Genomic DNA, 17374 nt, shown 5'->3' on the forward strand with positions numbered 1-17374 from the left:
AACAAACAAGAGTAGATATATAATACAAATGACTACCCTTGAAATATATTTGTGAAGAAGGAAACAACAAAAATCGTAGAAACTCAAACACAATTAAGAGTAGGAACACAATATAATCTATACTGGTTCAACATCATTCCGTGCAAATGTGTGTAATTCGATAAGCAGCTCTGCAATGTTGTATCACATCAGCCTCTTGTAAGTTTATACATACCAGTAACGTAAGTAAGAGCCCTTCATTAAGATTCATGAAAGAATGTGGCAGATCATTGATGCAGATGGAATGTGTGTGCTTTCTACGGCATTAACACTTTAACAGATAAATCATAAATCAGACCAGTTTTGTGTCATATAGTACTTTCTTGGCTTGTCGCCAACAAATCATCCTATGAGTATGACTTCGGATATTGTTCATAAAATTTTCTCAAATGATATCCCTCACTGGAGAAGAAAAATGTTAAAGAATGTTACACTACGTGAGGCATGTATATGCTTAAACTCTCACAAAGCCAATACAGTTCTATCGTTATCAGAAGAATCACGAAGGACCAATCCTCTCTTGATGTTAGCACAAGGCCAGGAAAGTCACCTTTATTGACGAAGAAATGTTACTGTCTGGTATAGTGGTTTCGAGACACATACTTTCCCCATTTCCATTGGAGAGGCTACCATAACACCCTTACAGAAGCCCAAAAAAACCCATTGGTCCTCTGAAGAATTTACGTCCACTCACCTTGTCCAATGCAGCAGAAAAATTCTGTCTATGGCTACTCTTAAAAGGATAGAAGAAAAAGTAAACGCCTTCACTGGTCCATAGCAGTGTGCATATAAACGCGCTCGTTCTTGTGCTGATATTGTTTGGTGTCAGTGAGTTCTACTGTCGGTTTTCCAAAGGAAAAAATGGGAGTATCATCGCATGGGCATAGATATGTCTAGTGCATTTTACACGATCAAACGCACTACGATTCTTGAACTCCTGAAACTGTATGGCTGTACTGAGGATGAGCTGAGGATTGCCCGGTTGTTGTTGTCTAACACAAAGCTACGGGTGAAGGTAAATGGAGTTCTTTCAGCTGAGTTTCTAAGTCTCCTTGTAGCTTTCCAAGGTGACTGTCTATCCGGCTGTCTGTTCACCCTCGTCTTGACTGGTGCTTTGAATGAACTTAGATGGACTATAACAATCAGTTTAGATAGGCCAACTCCCCCCATTACTATTGCTGGCCTTCCACTTGATACTGAATATGCTGATGATGTCGACTTCAATGATGAAGAGGAAGACAACTTAAGAGCTTTTTTGCCCCATGCAACAGCTATACTAGAGAAATGGAACCTCTTTGTCAATGAAGACAAAACGGACTTCACTCATGTTTATTTAGCTAGTAGGTACGAGTGAAGTCGACAGTGATGGAAAATTATTGTCGGGGAATGAAGCATGGATGAAAAGTATCACTCTAGGGTCCGTCTTGTGTAGCAAAGCTGATATTCAGCGTCGCATAAACCTGGGATATGCTGCTTTCAACAATTACAAGAAGGCCTGGAGTGATAAACTGCCTCTAAACAAACGTCTAATGTACAACTCATCCTGTTGGGCCGTCCCAAAAATATTCCTTGAAAAACTAAATGCTGTTCACCGCAGACATTTATCATCTTCGCACTATTTTGAATATAAAGTACCCAGGAGTCATCTCCAACAAAAACTTGTATAAACGCTGCAATGCTGAACCATTGCCAGAAAAAGTGGCCCGTAGTCGGTGGAGAATGTTAGAACATGTTTTGCGGGGTCCTGTTGTCGTTGACGGACCAACGTTTTCTTCCCTCATTTAAAATTAGCACATGTACATAGAAATCCACACAAACTGGCACAGATTATTCGTTTTAAAGCTATCTTGCTATCTGGAAAGTTTCAAGAAAATCGTATAGTTGGATCCGACATAAACTATTGTCCGAAAAACCTAACTTTGGAGTTGGACAGGTGTCGCTGTCGGACAGAAGTCGCCCAATCATACATACTTAAGTCTCAGAGGCCTTAACGGCCAACACACCAAACCTGTTCACCGTAGTGGAAGAAGTAAAAAACATTTCACGCCCTTATTTGAAAAATTAAACCTCCGTCTTTAACGATTGAATATTAATATTATGCAGAATCAAGATCACTTTACTTTTGACTTTTGACCCAAGCTTACTACGATCACGCTACTGTGACTGATACACCCCCGAGCGTAAGTCGGATTTGTCGAAATCAATTTAAGTCCCTCCACGTGAATCTAGACAAGTTAATACACAACATTTTCTGGATTCCCTTTTATCTGATTGTCTAGTCTGAGAACAACGTAGCGGGAGGTCCGTTCGATGTTGGTTCACTTTGAGTAGAGTTTTCAGAGTATTTTTTACTGTAAGCGACGCAAAACTGTGTGCTTTCTAATAGTAGCAACTAGCAATATTAGACAGTTAGAAGATAATCAATAAATTAAATAATTTAGAAATTAATATGACGGATGTGCAATGTGCATGTGAAATTAAAAATGTATACGAAACAAAATGTTGTGTGCTAAATTTAAGGTTCGATAGTCAAAGGTGGTGCCATTAATGAATGCTGTCAGGCAGGACTCTCAGCTCACGTATAATGAGATCTTGATAGAATATTTGTGGATCACGTGTGCATACCGGACCCGGACCACAATTTAGGGTGCTTCTGGTCGGTGGAAACCCCAGCGTACTGGTAAAAGTAAAGTTATAAGTCCTGCTAGAAAAGTAGAAAGTAGCTAGCCTATATTCAATTTTCAATCGTTTTAAAAATCAATTGCTTCTGTAAACTTAGCTCATGGCCTGTGGCTGTATTACATTTTAATCATGCAAATTAAATCACAGATCTGCCGTTTTCTGACAAAAGTGCTTAAGTAACATTTTGGAAATTTCGGGTTTTTTGGTCTAACTTTTGTTTTTGGGTCAAGAACTATCCCTGAGGACCATTGGATACATTCGCCGACCCCCCGAAACCCCCTTTTTGGAATCCCCTAAAATGCAAAAAATGGTAATTTTTCTGAGAAAAGTGCTTAAGTAACATTTTGGAAAACGGGTGCCGTTTATTTCAAAAATGGTTCCATTTCGGGAACTGAAAATGGTGGCATTGTTTTCTACGTCCAAAACTGGCCTAGTGACAGCAATTTGGTGATCGTGGGTCTTTTGGCCTGGGAGAAAACAATTTATGTCACTTAAGCACTTTTGTGAAAACGGGCTCGTTTTCTCACAAAAGTGCTTAAGTGCCATTATACGTTTCATTAAATGTTGATTCTGCCAACTGAAACTATATAATCGGTACTAACAAATCTAAATTTTCACGACGGATCGATTGGTGATGGTCATAAACTTCAGAAACGCCAGCTTCGCCGTCAAAATTGCCGATTTGTCAATGCAGAAAGTTTCAAAATATATATATTGACCCAAAAAATATATTTATTATAGTTATACTAACCCTAACAGTAACCCTAACCCTAACCCTAACCCTGACCCTAACCCTGAATTGACCCCAGTGTAATTACATGGGGGGGGGTCAATTGTCGGGGTCAATTGCATCGGGGGCCGGGGGTCATTTGTCGGGGGGGGGGGGGGTCAATTGTCGCGGTACCATACTACAGGGTGGGCCAAAAGTCAGTACCCATACGTTGGCCTTTATAGCTCAGTCACTGAGTGCTCAATTTTAATACTTCTTTCTGGTATGACTTAGTACCACCACTGGTTCGAGGAATTTGTCAACTCGAAAAATATTCACGTTCATTTTTTTCAAATGGAGGTTCATTTTCACATTTATTTTATAGTTTGGATAGCCGGATGAAGCTAAATGTTATTGAATTGTGTTTGGCCATTCGAATTACGTTTGTCCTGAAAGAATTAGAACTGTAGCTTCTCAGATGACCGAGATATGAAGCATAACGAGTTTATTCATTACGTGTGATCAGGTGATTGGTTTACCTAATCACGTGATAAGGTGACCCCGTTAACTACCCCGTTAAACATTATGGGAATTGTTAAGGGTGCCCAATTAAGGTGTCGTGTCACGGTGTCACATAATCACCCAGTCAATTTTGTTAACGAGATACAGAAAATGCTTGATAAATTCGTTATTTCTTATCCGTTTTGCCTCATGTTTTCAGCTCATATGCAACATTTGATAATCTACCGTCTCTGAAAAAATTAGGCGTTCAGCATGTTCAGAGATAACAATACAGGTGTTTTAACATTGAATGGGTGTGGTCTAAAATATTCGAATTTTCAAATTTTGACGACGGAATCCTCGAACCAGTAAGTACAGTATACCATCTGCAAAGCAACAGCTCTCAAATATAAAACACGGCGGAGCTATTAAGGCCAACGTATGGGTACTGACTTTTGGCCCACCCTGTATATACCGTTCTATACCTCTAATTTGGAGATTCGGTACCAATCAGTGCAGTGGTTGTCAGCTTTTTATTAACTCCGGCCAATTTCTTGACTGTGCTAATCAACTCGGTTTTATTGACTTTTAGTTTTGGTGCCAAATAGGCAAAATTCCAAATAACTTAAGAACTTAAAAGAAAGATAAAAGAAAACCTGCCGATTTATAACTTTAACACTGCCATAATAGCATAATCTATTTGGCATGGATTGATAATTTTATAAAAAATCTTGCCAAGTTAATGGAAAACCTGCCGATTTAACTTTATAACTGCCGTAATCTATCCGGCAAGGATTGATAATTTTATAACAAATTCTGCCAAGTTAATGGAAAACCTGCCGATTTAACTTTATCACTGCCGTAATCTATCCGGCGAGGATTGATAATTTTATAACAGATCCTGCCAAGTTAATAGAAAACCTGCCAAATAACAAATACCTGCGCTGTTGATGCAGGATCACTAGTTAATGAGGCAGGTTTTGCAATAAAAATTAAGAGAAAACCTGCGGATTTAGTGTAATATACTGCTGATCTGCACTGAGTAAATTAGATTACTAGGCAGGAGTGGTAATTTGGCAGTCTTCGCTATTAACTGGGCAGGTTTTAGGTTAAATTCGCAGTGGCAATGGCTGGAAGGGGCCTTTTTTACAACCAATGTTTTATCACGACAGTTTAAGGCTAATTTTTTGTTTTACTTTCGATGACCAATGGTTTGAACGGGTAATTTTCATCAGAACATGGAGCTTTTTCTGATGTGGCTGTACTTACTGGCTGTACTGTCACCAATTGCCTACAAGACAAATTCCTAAATTCATTCAAGTCTACAGTCAACAAGCATGTGCTTACTGCACAAGCACATAAACCGGATGACAAGGACTGGGACAACTCAAATTTCGTACTTTTAGAAATTTAAATAATTTGGTACAACATACGTTGATCATAATAACGAGCAACAAAACTTTAACCTCATAACAAAATATGACTATTTTCGAGCATATTTTACAATGCTATCGACACCACGCAATTTCACTGTCATTTACAACTTTTAAAAGATAAAAATATCACCGCGCATTCTTCAGACCCTGTGTCGCTGTTCTAAATTTATGTCAAGAGATAAGAGTTATTTAAAATTCTTAATAGTACTAATACTATTTAAATTTGCTAATAGCATAATCATATTTTATACATTATTAATACTTTATACATTGTGTGCATATATTTATATTTGATTGTAATTAAAGATTTTAAGGCGTTAGTGCCGAGTAATGCCTTCGGGTAGTGCTCCTCAATCAATCACTTAAGCACTTTTCTCAGAAAACGAAATTTCAAATTTTCTATTTCAGCGTGTCCCCTATTTACAACCAATGTTTAATCACAACAGTTTTAGGCTAATTTTTCGTTTTACTTTCGATGACCAATGGTTTTAACGGGTCATTTTCATCAGAACATGTAGTATTTGCCGATGTGACTGTACTTAAGCACTTTTCTAAGAAATTCAAACTATAATTTGTGATTTTGAGGCACTTTCCGAGAAGTTAGGATGATGAAACCTTGTCATAAGTCTCAAAAGTCGACAAAGTACCTTAGAAACATAGTGGGTGCAGTTTAAATTCGACAATAGCTAGCCCAGAGCAATTACAGAATTGAAATCTTTAAAGTCAATTTGCACAAAATGAACCTTGTGTTACTTAAGCACTTTTGTCAGAAAACGGCAGAGATGTACCATATAGAGCATAATTACAAATATCGTAAAGTTAAACCAATCCAATTTTCAAGTTTTCACACATTTTTTTACCGGCCGTTTTTGACCAATAAACACGAATTTGAATAGCAACGCTTCGTGCAGGGGAAATTTTAAACTTTCTCGATGAGTAGTCATGAAGGGCCCGACAAATTAAATTTACAGTTCAGAAATCTTTTGGCCCCAAAGGTTTTGCTCTATTACGGGTAAACCTAGGATGCTGCAGATTCAACTCTGTACATTCAGACCGTCTGTGCGTGGTGAAGAGCCACATCCTGCTCGAGGTGGGGCTGCATGCAACTTCAGTGATGGAGTTGTAACTGAACACAGCGGATCTAGGGGTGCACCCCCGAAAAAAAGCCGGGCATCCTCAGAACGAGCTCGTGATGATGGTGATTTGGGTTAATGAAGATGTAACAGATTCCGGAACTATGGGAGCACCATCTGTCATCTTTCCGTTTTATTTACTGTATGTGGGAACATCTACTGATGAAGTAGCTATCAAGAGAGCCATTCCAGTGGCGCAGGTGGCTCACGTGTCACATAGCCAACAGAAAAGAAACATGATGAATAGTTCTTACAGCACTAGGGTATCAGCCCCTACTTTTGTTTCTGGACGTGAAGGTGGTAATGATTTCACCAACTTAAATCCGAATGGAAGGTTGGTGAATGATGAGCCTAATCAACCTGAAACACCCAACATAAACGAAAACAACAAAAAAAGTTTATTTTCATGTACCGACATTACCTGGGTAGGCACTCTTAACACTAGAACGATAAGAACTGCTCAGAGGAAACTGGAGATGGTACATCTTTTCGAGAAGAGTGGAGCAGAGATTGTAGGTATCCAAGAGCACAGGATAGTCCATGAAGAGCCTGTCAAAGTAGAGAGAGTTGGCAAGAGCAGCTATCTAATTACTTCATCAGCTACTAGGAATCGGGCCCAGGCAGCAGTGGGCGGAGTGGGATTCATCCTAACTAGCAAGGCATTTGACGCAACTACGGAGATAACACCAGTAACGGAGAGAATCCTTAAGATATCTCTAAATGGTAATCCTAAACCAACCTTCGTCTGTGTCTACGGACCTACGGAGGCAGATAGTGTAGAAGCAGCAGAGAAGTTTCATACCGATCTAAGGTGTGCAGTCTCACAGATCCCTGCTCACAACTTCTTGGAGGTGATTGGGGATTTTAACGCTCATCTATCAAAGAGGGACGAGAATGACTTTGGTTGGTATTTCCATGAGAGAACCAACAGAAATGGGGAGCTGCTTCGGGATACTGCCCTGGAAAGTAATCTGGAGATTACAAACACCAGGTTCAGAAAGAAGCGGGGTAAGATGTGGACTCACCTATCGGATGGAACCCTGAATAAGTCTCAGTTAGACTTTATTCTAGTGAGGAAGAAGTGGAGGAACAGTGTCAAAAATACTGAAGTCTACAGCTTCTTTAGTACACTGGGTACTGATCATAGACTTGTTTTGTCTAAGATCAAGCTATCTCTTCGACGAGCAAAAAAGCAACCCAAGAAAACCTGGTATAATTGGGGAGCACTTAAATCGGATGAAGACCTACAGAAGAGATATGCAGTAGAAGTCAAGAATCGGTACTCTGCTTTATGCGAGCAAACCGATGAAAGTGAGGTTACGGAACTGTATGGGCATTTTGTTGATGCGATTGCTGATACCAACAAAGCCATACTGCCTAAGAGAGAAAAGAAGAGACGTGACGATTTCGCGGGTGATCAGCGAGTTCAAAGCGTGCGTACAGCCTTGCAGCAAGCAGAGACTGTCTATCACCGGGATCCTAGTGAAGACAGTCGACTGTCTGTTAAGCTATTAAAAACTGAACTGGATCAGGTGTACCAGGACATCTTTGAAGAAGATCTAGTTGCCAAGGTTAGAAGGGTCGAAATGGCTGCAGACAGATGCAAAAACAAAGAAAGTTGGAATGTCATAAATGAGATAACTGGCAGGAAGGCCAAGGGGGCAACTCAAATAAGGGGCAACGGAGCCGAAGAAAGGAAGAAAAATTGGCTTGGGCATTTCACGAATCTGTTAGGGAGTATACCGGATGTGGAAAACGAGCATCCTAGGATCGAGACTCAATTTGAAGGACTCAACATCAGTACAGAACCTTTTACTGTGGATGAGCTTAAAGCTGCTAAACACAGGATAAAAGAAGGTAAAGCACCAGGTGATGACGGCATACCACCTGAAGTCCTCAAAAGATACGACCTGGATGAAATCGTGCTGTCCTTCTGCAACAAAGCCCTGACAGATGGTATTGCGCCAGATCAGTGGAGGATAAGTAACATCATCCCGGTTCCCAAAAAGGGAGACTTGACCAACCCTGGAAACTGGAGGGGGATATCTTTGACTTCTCTCGTAGCTAAGACTCTCAATAGAATGGTGCTTAATAGGATCCAGCCGGCTATAGAGGGGGTACTTAGGGACACTCAGAATGGTTTTCGGGAAGGACGGTCCACTACTTGTCACATCTTGGCACTCAGAAGGATTCTAGAGGGGGCTAGACAGAGAAATTTACCGGTAGCTATGGTGTTTGTTGATTTTAAGAAGGCCTTTGATTCACTTCACCGGGGAATTTTGATGCAAATACTAAAGGCCTATGGAATACCGGACAGTATTGTAGATATCATTAATCTTCTCTATGTCAACACGAAGGGCAAAGTTATAACACCAGATGGGGATAGCTATTTGATATCCTGGCAGGAGTTCTTCAAGGGGATACATTAGCACCATACTTGTTCATTATAGCCCTTGACTATTGCATGAGACAAGCCTTAAGCAAGCATCCTGAAATAGGATTTACCATTAAGCCTTATCGGAGTAGGAGAGTCAAGGCGGAGAAGATAACAGACACTGGTTTTGCAGATGACATTGCTCTGATAGCAGATACTGTAAAGGAGGCAGAGATGCTGATGCTAGAGGTAGAAAGAGTTGCTGCTACAGTGGGACTTAAAATGAATGAAGGGAAAACCAAATTCATTACTCAGAACATCGAGAACCCTGATACCATCAAGTCCCTGGGTAACAACACAATAGAGCACGTGGAAGACTTTACCTATCTTGGTTCTAGAATCAGAGACAGTGAGAGTGATATCAGGGTTAGGAAAGGAAGAGCATGGGGAGCATGCCACACTCTCAAAAAACTTTGGAAATCTAACCTTAGAAAGTCTATCAAGACCAGAGTGTTCACAGCACTAGTCGAGTCGGTGCTTCTATACGGTTCTGAGACTTGGACTATGACGAAAAGGCTGGAGAAGATGGTTGATGGTTGCTATACACGAATGTTAAGAATGGCCCTTAACATCAATCAATATCGAGACCATGTCAGCAACCACAGTCTGTACGGTGATCTTCCTAAAGTCAGCTCCAAGATAACCCAACGAAGGCTCAGACTTGCAGGTCATGCTCACCGACATCCGGAGCTGACACTGAACAAACTGATCCTCTGGAAGCCGAGTCATGGGCATACTAACAGGGGGCGACCTTACCTAACACTACTAGATAACCTAAAAGCAGATACTGGGCTGAAATCAGTAGATGAGATAGCTAGACTGATGGAGGACAGAAAGCTGTGGAGAACTGTTGTCAATGGATCTCGGGAATACTACCCGCCTTAAGTCAAGTAAGTCAAATCTGTGTTGTTAGTTTTTATTTATAACGGATTGTAAATATATCAACACACCGAAATAAAATTAAAAGTGGCGTGTTTGTTTCACAAAAAGCACACTCCGGCCCAAATACTCAAATATTACATTTCTGGACAGGGAAACAAATTCTGTGCCAACTCATGGCATTTATTACATTTTCTAAAACACAAATATCCAAAATAAATTTAAGTAGGCTTTGCACTGAAAATAAAAATGACCAATAACTGGGCGGATCCCTTTCTATCTAAAAGTTTTTTGTGATTTTGTGTTTGTCATCATCCACACGATATCAAGTTATCGTTAATCTAGTTAAAAGAGTGCACGCGTTTCACTGCTTAACTTACTTGCTTTAGGAGTGAGGTGTCATTCTTAACTTAAACTAGTTTGAATCAAAAGCGAGTAGCATTATGATCTTTTATAGTCCTTCCTCCCGTTTCAAACGTTATACATTATATATATCCAGTTGGGCCTAGCTTGAATTCGATCCTCCACTAGCGTCGCCCTCAATATCAACCCCTTTGATAATGTATTATCTTCTTATTATCTTACTGACTAAAATTAGCACGGACGCGGTTATGAATTCTGCAAAAACAACCAAATAGCGCCCACAATATTAACAGTGAAAAATCCAACTGTGTGAAAAAGGTCTCGAATATTGACCACAATCTACGTGGTGATATAAAATGAGTGTATTAAATCAGAACTTTTTATTTGTTCTCTTTCGAAGCAAATAGCTATTAATATAAATGTGTCATCTGTCATGTAACCCACTTTTCCAAGATCGGATCTTGAAAGACGGAGCCATTTATGGTCTCACTTCTCAACTGTCACAAACTATAAGTTGACAGTTGAAAGAGATACTGAGACAGGGGATCACCATACCAGTGGGAACGTACTTGACTATTAATTAATTGTGTTCTCTGACATATACTTAATGTAGCTAAAGGATATAAATAAGCAGGGTTAAAGAGCCGCATTGATTACATGGTGAGATTCTTACAGAAGAGCCCCCGATTGGTGTAATCTACTTAAATCAACGAATTTGTGGACGCTGATTCCGAATCACCATACGTATAATTTCCAACATATGGTCAGGGTAAAATTGTTTTCTTCTTTCGCGCAATCTGCTCGAGCCATCTACAATCTATAAAACTTGTCACAATAGTCAATCGTATAAAGGGATATTATCATTATTAACCAACAACCATCATCTGGTCTCATCAAATACCAATATCAGTATCGTTATACAATTACAAGCTTAAGTACGATCTAGATCGTTCAAGCTTGCATAACGGTACTGATTTTGGTATTTGATGAGACCAGATGATGGTTATTGGTTAATAATACTAATATCCAAACCCAGCTGGGTTTGATATCGAATTTATGAACAGTATAATATTTATAATTATAAAACCATATTTAAAATTAAAAGAACAGCAAATCCCTTTGAGCCCATAAGATTCAAGAATGCAAATTTTATTTCAGCTGAAGTAATTATACATATGATAACATGAATATTATCTAAATAATACCTAAATTACCTAAATATTGGAGAAATTGTGAGATAAGAGCCATCATGCACAATGTAATTGTAAATTGGACAGAGCTGTAAGTGTAGCATCACCATGACCAAGGTATTGGTAACCAATGTGGATCACAACTTCAATTTTATTAAACAAAAATTTCAGTTAAACAAAAATTTCAATTTTATGCCAGACAAAACTAAATTACAAAAAAATCCTGAAATGAAGCCTAATGTGACGGAACACAGTCACATGTTGAAATGAACAACCATAATCACTGGCAAAATCCAGTAGTCGAGCTATAGTTAAATAAAACTTGACTTCTCGGCCCAAAACTTTCCTTCTTGTTCACGAGAGAAAACAGTCTACCCAAAAACAGAATCGCAGCTAACGTTTTCGAATATATCACTGAATAGGAGTCCTGTATTTTTATGGTCGTTGAAGAAAGTTACTTAGATTTTAGAAAAATTACTTAGATTTTGAAAAAATTACTTAGATTTTTAAAAAATTACGTACGTTTTGAAGAAAATTACGTGCGTTTGAAAAAATGTATTAATATCTAAAAAAATAGTATGGACTTCTACTTTCTTGGATATTAACCGTATACAGTTTAAATCCTTTGTTAAAGAATATTAGCCTCTGATAGGGTAGGATGGAAAAAATTGTTTTAGTTCATGTATCTGTATTCTTTTTATTTAGGCTACCTATCAGATATTTAAGATGTTCATTTATTTTCTTTTTTGTTTTGAATAACGTTATATGATACATTTTTGTTGCTAGAAGCTTGTACTGCTCTGCAGTTACTTCAACTCTTAAACTATATTCGATTTTACTTTTGATGCAGCTATCGAATATTATTATTAAAATGTTTTAAAAAAAGAACTTTTGCTAATACTAGCTAAATCGACTGCAAATAAAATCTTCGCGGGATTCGACGTAAGCATCGTATTAAAATTAATAAGGTAAGTTAAAGCATTTATAAGCAGACTGGAAAATTGCAATAATATAATAGCTGCAAGAATAAAAAGATTTGTGCAGTGACCTGAACGAGTGGACCTGAAAGTGAAAGCAAATATGCCCGATACGATAAATACTCAGCTGGGGCCTAAGAAGCGTTCGGGAATCATATTAATAACTGATAACGCCATCAGCTAGGATGATGACAAAGTCCGAGAAATATAAAAGCATGATACTATTTTAGCCAGACCGCCGGGTTAGCTCCAACTATAAAACTAGTAAGCAGACTTTGCTAATTGTAGGGGAGTAGGATTCTCGCGTCATCCAACGTCAACCAAGCCAGGTTAAAAATTTTGCTTATAGTAACTGCAATCAATCACCAGCGCTACCCTGCAACGCATCAAAATTTAATAAATTCTTAAAATTTTAAAGACCCGGTAAAATCGGTTGCCTAGTTACTCAAATCAATCGCTGGCGCGACCCTGTAACGCATCAAAGTTCATAAACTCTTAAAAATTAAAGACCTGGTTGATCCCGTGTCGAACGACAATTACAAGCTCGCTTGACGTTTTGCTATGCCACCCATGCTGAATTACAGTAACCATAGCAACGCGAATCAGCGTTATATCTCCAACCTGCCAGCTCAATGATTATAACCATGTTGACGCGTGGCGGCGCGGGACATGATTCTAGTACTTATAGAGGCTCGGAACTGAAAGTCATTATTATTATTTATTCCCTCTTGAAACTTTGTTGTTCACGAGTGGTCAAGAGTTCCACTGTGTGGCAACTGGCAGTGGCAGCTAGCTCTTTAAACTTTATCTAATTAAATTAGGTTTAATATTTTTAGTGTTTGCGTGTTCCAGTGCCAAGTTTAAATAAATTTCTCCATGTTAAACAGATATAGTTCCAATACCGTTTAAAAAGCGGGGAAATGAAATTATTTCATTTTAATCAAAATATCTGTCCATATTACAGATACCATTTCATAGGCATTAGACATTAGAGCACAAAATTCAGCAAGTTTTGAAATGTGTTTTAAAATTAGCTTAAATTATATTTCACTATTTTTGTTACAAATAATTTCTTTACCGTATTTAAAAACCAATTTTCAAAATTTTTTGAAATGCTTTGATCTATGTTAGAAAAATTACGAAAAATGTCTTTTAGGGTAATTTAAAAAATTAATCAGGAAAAAATGCAAATGGATGTTGATTTTATGATTCAATTTTATCTAAACTAGTTTAATAAATATTTTGGTTTTCAAAAAATATTAGTCTGGTAATATTAGTCTGGTAATATTAGTCTGGTAATGCTCTTAGACTATCAGTATCGATTAAAGTTCTAATTCCGTTCGTTTCGTTAACTTGCTTTAAAATCAATAACTCTGAATTAGGATCACAACTCTTCAAGTTGAGGAACCTTGCTATCTCCAGTTCGACCCCATCTGTGTAAACTAAACAAGAGTTCTGCTGTTTCAAATTGGATAATTTGAAATCCGAGCCACATGCTGCCCAACGAATATTTGAAACTATACACAACATTTTACACGATTCTACGGGTGAGCAATTTTCTGTGGTGGAAAATATTTGCAATTTGTGCTGAACACAATTTTCTGTGGTGATGAGATTTCTATGAGGTCCAAGGAAATCTTGAGACCATAGTCCTAGTGATGACTAGTGACTAGTGACTAGTAATGACTAGTAACTATTTTAGTGACTAGATGTAGTCCACCTTACATGTGATTCTGCGTTACATGTGATTCTGCGGGCATGATTCTATGTGTGGACATTTCCATGTGCTGACACATTTCTATCTGTGGCGAACAACATCTGTGTCGAATATTATTTTGATTTTCATCAAATGATTTTTGTGTTGAGCAATTTTATGTTGAGCAATTTTCTTTGGCAAATTATTTTCTGTGTCGAGCAATTTTTTTGACGAACCGTTTTGGTTTTCATCTTGAGCTAAATATTTGTATGCTGTTCAATGTGCTCAAATCAACAGTTTCTTCGGAATCAAGGATTCCCTGAGGTGAACATTTCAGATACTTAAATGGTGAGTCATTTTCTGAACAGAGTCATTTTCTGAGCAGAAACATTTTCTGAACAGAAGCATTTTATGTTAGGATAGGTTAACATATTACGTCGACGAAGGCGGTATGAAATGGCCTGACGTACTATGTGAACGTACCCTAATGATTAATTTTTCTAATTTGCAATTATTGTGTGATTATACAATTTTTTGACTAAACATTTTAATAATAGTAATACAGAAAAAATAAATGTAATACTAATTTTATTGATTTCACCTTTAGTCGCTGATTATACGATAAAGATACCCGCACGCAAATCGCCTGCAGCACATTTTTGAACAGACAACTCTCTTTTCAAGGTAAATATTATTGAATATATTAATATATTATGCAATCATTATTATTTCTATAAGTGCATATTGTTCAAATTTTAAAGAATTATTTAAAATCAAATCAAAAAAATCCTTGCTTCGTGGTAGGTAACAGATTTCGATATTTAAAATACTATAAAACTTCGTGGTAGGTAACGAAAACTTTCTTTCAGAAATCGCAATGTTCAGGCCCAACAGCTTCATGGACAATTTACCCCCAAATACCGGAGACGGAAAGGAGAACTTCAACCTTGAGGAGTTCGTAGGGAGCCTCCCCGTTAAGTCTGCACCCTTCGAGAAGCGCTTCGTGAGTGATGCCATCTTGGAAGGACTTATCTCAGGAGACTGCATCATGTCTACTACGAGGAACATGTACCCTCCACTGGCCCTGACAGAACCCTCCTTCATACCCTACCCTCCTCTACCTTACACTCCACTACCACTACCAGTCATACCATGCTGTATCCCCTGCTGCAACCCAGTAGATAGCTGGCACTCAGGTCTCTACAGCGGGCTCTACCCCACCACTTGCAACCCCCTTCTACCAATCCTTCAACACAAAGAAGTTGCTGCCCCCTTCATTAGACCCCCTAAACGTCCCCTGGAGAGCAAGATTACGTGGAGTGCTGCTTACAATATGGACTACAACTACAACCCCCCGGCAATGACCATGGCTGGATCCAGACCGTACAGTCAACCCCGCACCTTCGGGTACCCCCGAGCTACTAACTTCAGCACCGTCGCCCCGGACATCTTACCACGGGTGATCCCTGACTGTGACATAGCTCCACCTAGATTATCTGGATTACCTCCGCCCAAAACAAGAGCTGGAGAATACCTGATACAGAAACCAAGACCGGCTCACGCTATGGCTACAATCCCACTGACAGCAGCTGCTATGGCAACCATTCCTCTGACGGCAGCTGCTATGGCAACCATTCCTCTGACGGCAGCTGCTATGGCAACCATACCTCTGACGGCAGCTCATCACGCCATGGCGGCTAATCCCCATACAACTTTGGCGGCACACCCTCTGGCGGCACATCAAATGGCGGCACATCCAGTCCTTCCCAGTCCTATCCTGCCCCCTCCCACTCTGCCCAGCACTGTGGACATAAAGAAGAAACCAGTGACATATCGCTTCGTCTACCCCAAAAAAGAAAAGAAGTACATCCGAGTAAAGAGTAAGAAACTCCACAAGTGTCGCAAGGCCCCGACTAGAGCGCAGAAACTTGTCCTCTCCCTAACTAAACCCCTGCTGGACTGCTACAGAAAAGGACTAGACACAATCTCAAGAAAGATCCCCATTGACACTGACTCCAACTCTAAATCAAGTTGTAGTAATGGCCCAAGTTCCCCCAAAGAAGTTCCCCTGGACCCTGGATATGACTTACTAGCTGTAGCTATGCTTACCAAGTGCCTACATTTCGAGCAATCGAATGTGAACCCCCTGCACCCCTTAAAACGTTACGTTGTCGAAAACAATGCTTCCGGGAAACGCTCCCGCGAAAGTGAGCCCCACACGGCTTCCATGTTTTGATTGTTTGATGTTTCTTTTTTGTTACGGTGTTAAATTTAACAATACTCTGTGAGTGGTTTGCTTCACAGCCAGTGTTATTAAAAGATTTGTGCAAAAGATTTGTGCAAAATTTCGGTAAATGCAAAAACGAAGTATTATGAAATATTATGATACAAAATTTCATTTTACGTAATTCTGCAAATATCACAGTGCTGGCAAGCACGAGCGGTGTCTTTATTGGGGGTATACTATGTACCCCCTTTACTATTGTACCCCCTTTACTATTATACCCCCTTTGGTACACGTTGGAAGCCTCTTTCGTGCACGCGAAGCGTGCACTCCGGCCGGAGGCGGCGGCCGAAGGCCGCCGCCCCCGGCAGGAGTTTTCCAGGCATTAAGACTAATCGGAAGTCGTTCAGCAGATTTATTTTTAGTTCAAAACATTCTAATTTGATGTCAAAGATGACAGGAATAAAAAATAGTTATGTTGAGATTTTTAAGAAATTTGCATAAAATACTCGCCAGCACTGTTATACGAAATTCGGTAAAAAACCCAAAATCGCCATATTCAGGTGCCTTAAAAACCATGTTAAAATTGAGTTAGAGATCTGAAATTTTTCAGGGCGTCTAGACGTTGACCAAAGCGACTGCAAAAAAAGTTTCAGGTTTCAGGAGCATCGGGAAATGGGTTTTCTAGAACCCCTGTTTTACGATAGATTGTCGTGATACATATATACATACATAATATATATATATATATTCAGGGATAGACGCTTTGCCAGTCAATTGTAACCTGTATTTAAGTGTCCATAGATTCAAAAGTATAAAAGATACAGCCATTTCCGACCACAGGTCTTGCAAATAATTGTTTACACTTTAGTTTACATTGTATAAAAAAATTATTTGACGTCATAAACACCCCTTGATGACGTCATCAAGTTAACCGTTTTTAAAACTTGATTTTTGACAAAGTAATAATTTTCAAAATTAATTTTACACCATTAAGGAGTAATTTTATTCAAAATCTGAGGAAATTTTCATCTTAGATAATTGTTCAAGCATTCTGAAAATCTACCGGAAAGTTTTTCTAGCTTGCTCCTTCATAAAGATATTCGTCATT

This window comes from Bolinopsis microptera, chromosome 6 (assembly GCF_026151205.1).
Source record: "Bolinopsis microptera isolate Bmic1 chromosome 6, MBARI_Bmic_1.0, whole genome shotgun sequence".
In the NCBI taxonomy this organism is placed as follows: domain Eukaryota; kingdom Metazoa; phylum Ctenophora; class Tentaculata; order Lobata; family Bolinopsidae; genus Bolinopsis; species Bolinopsis microptera.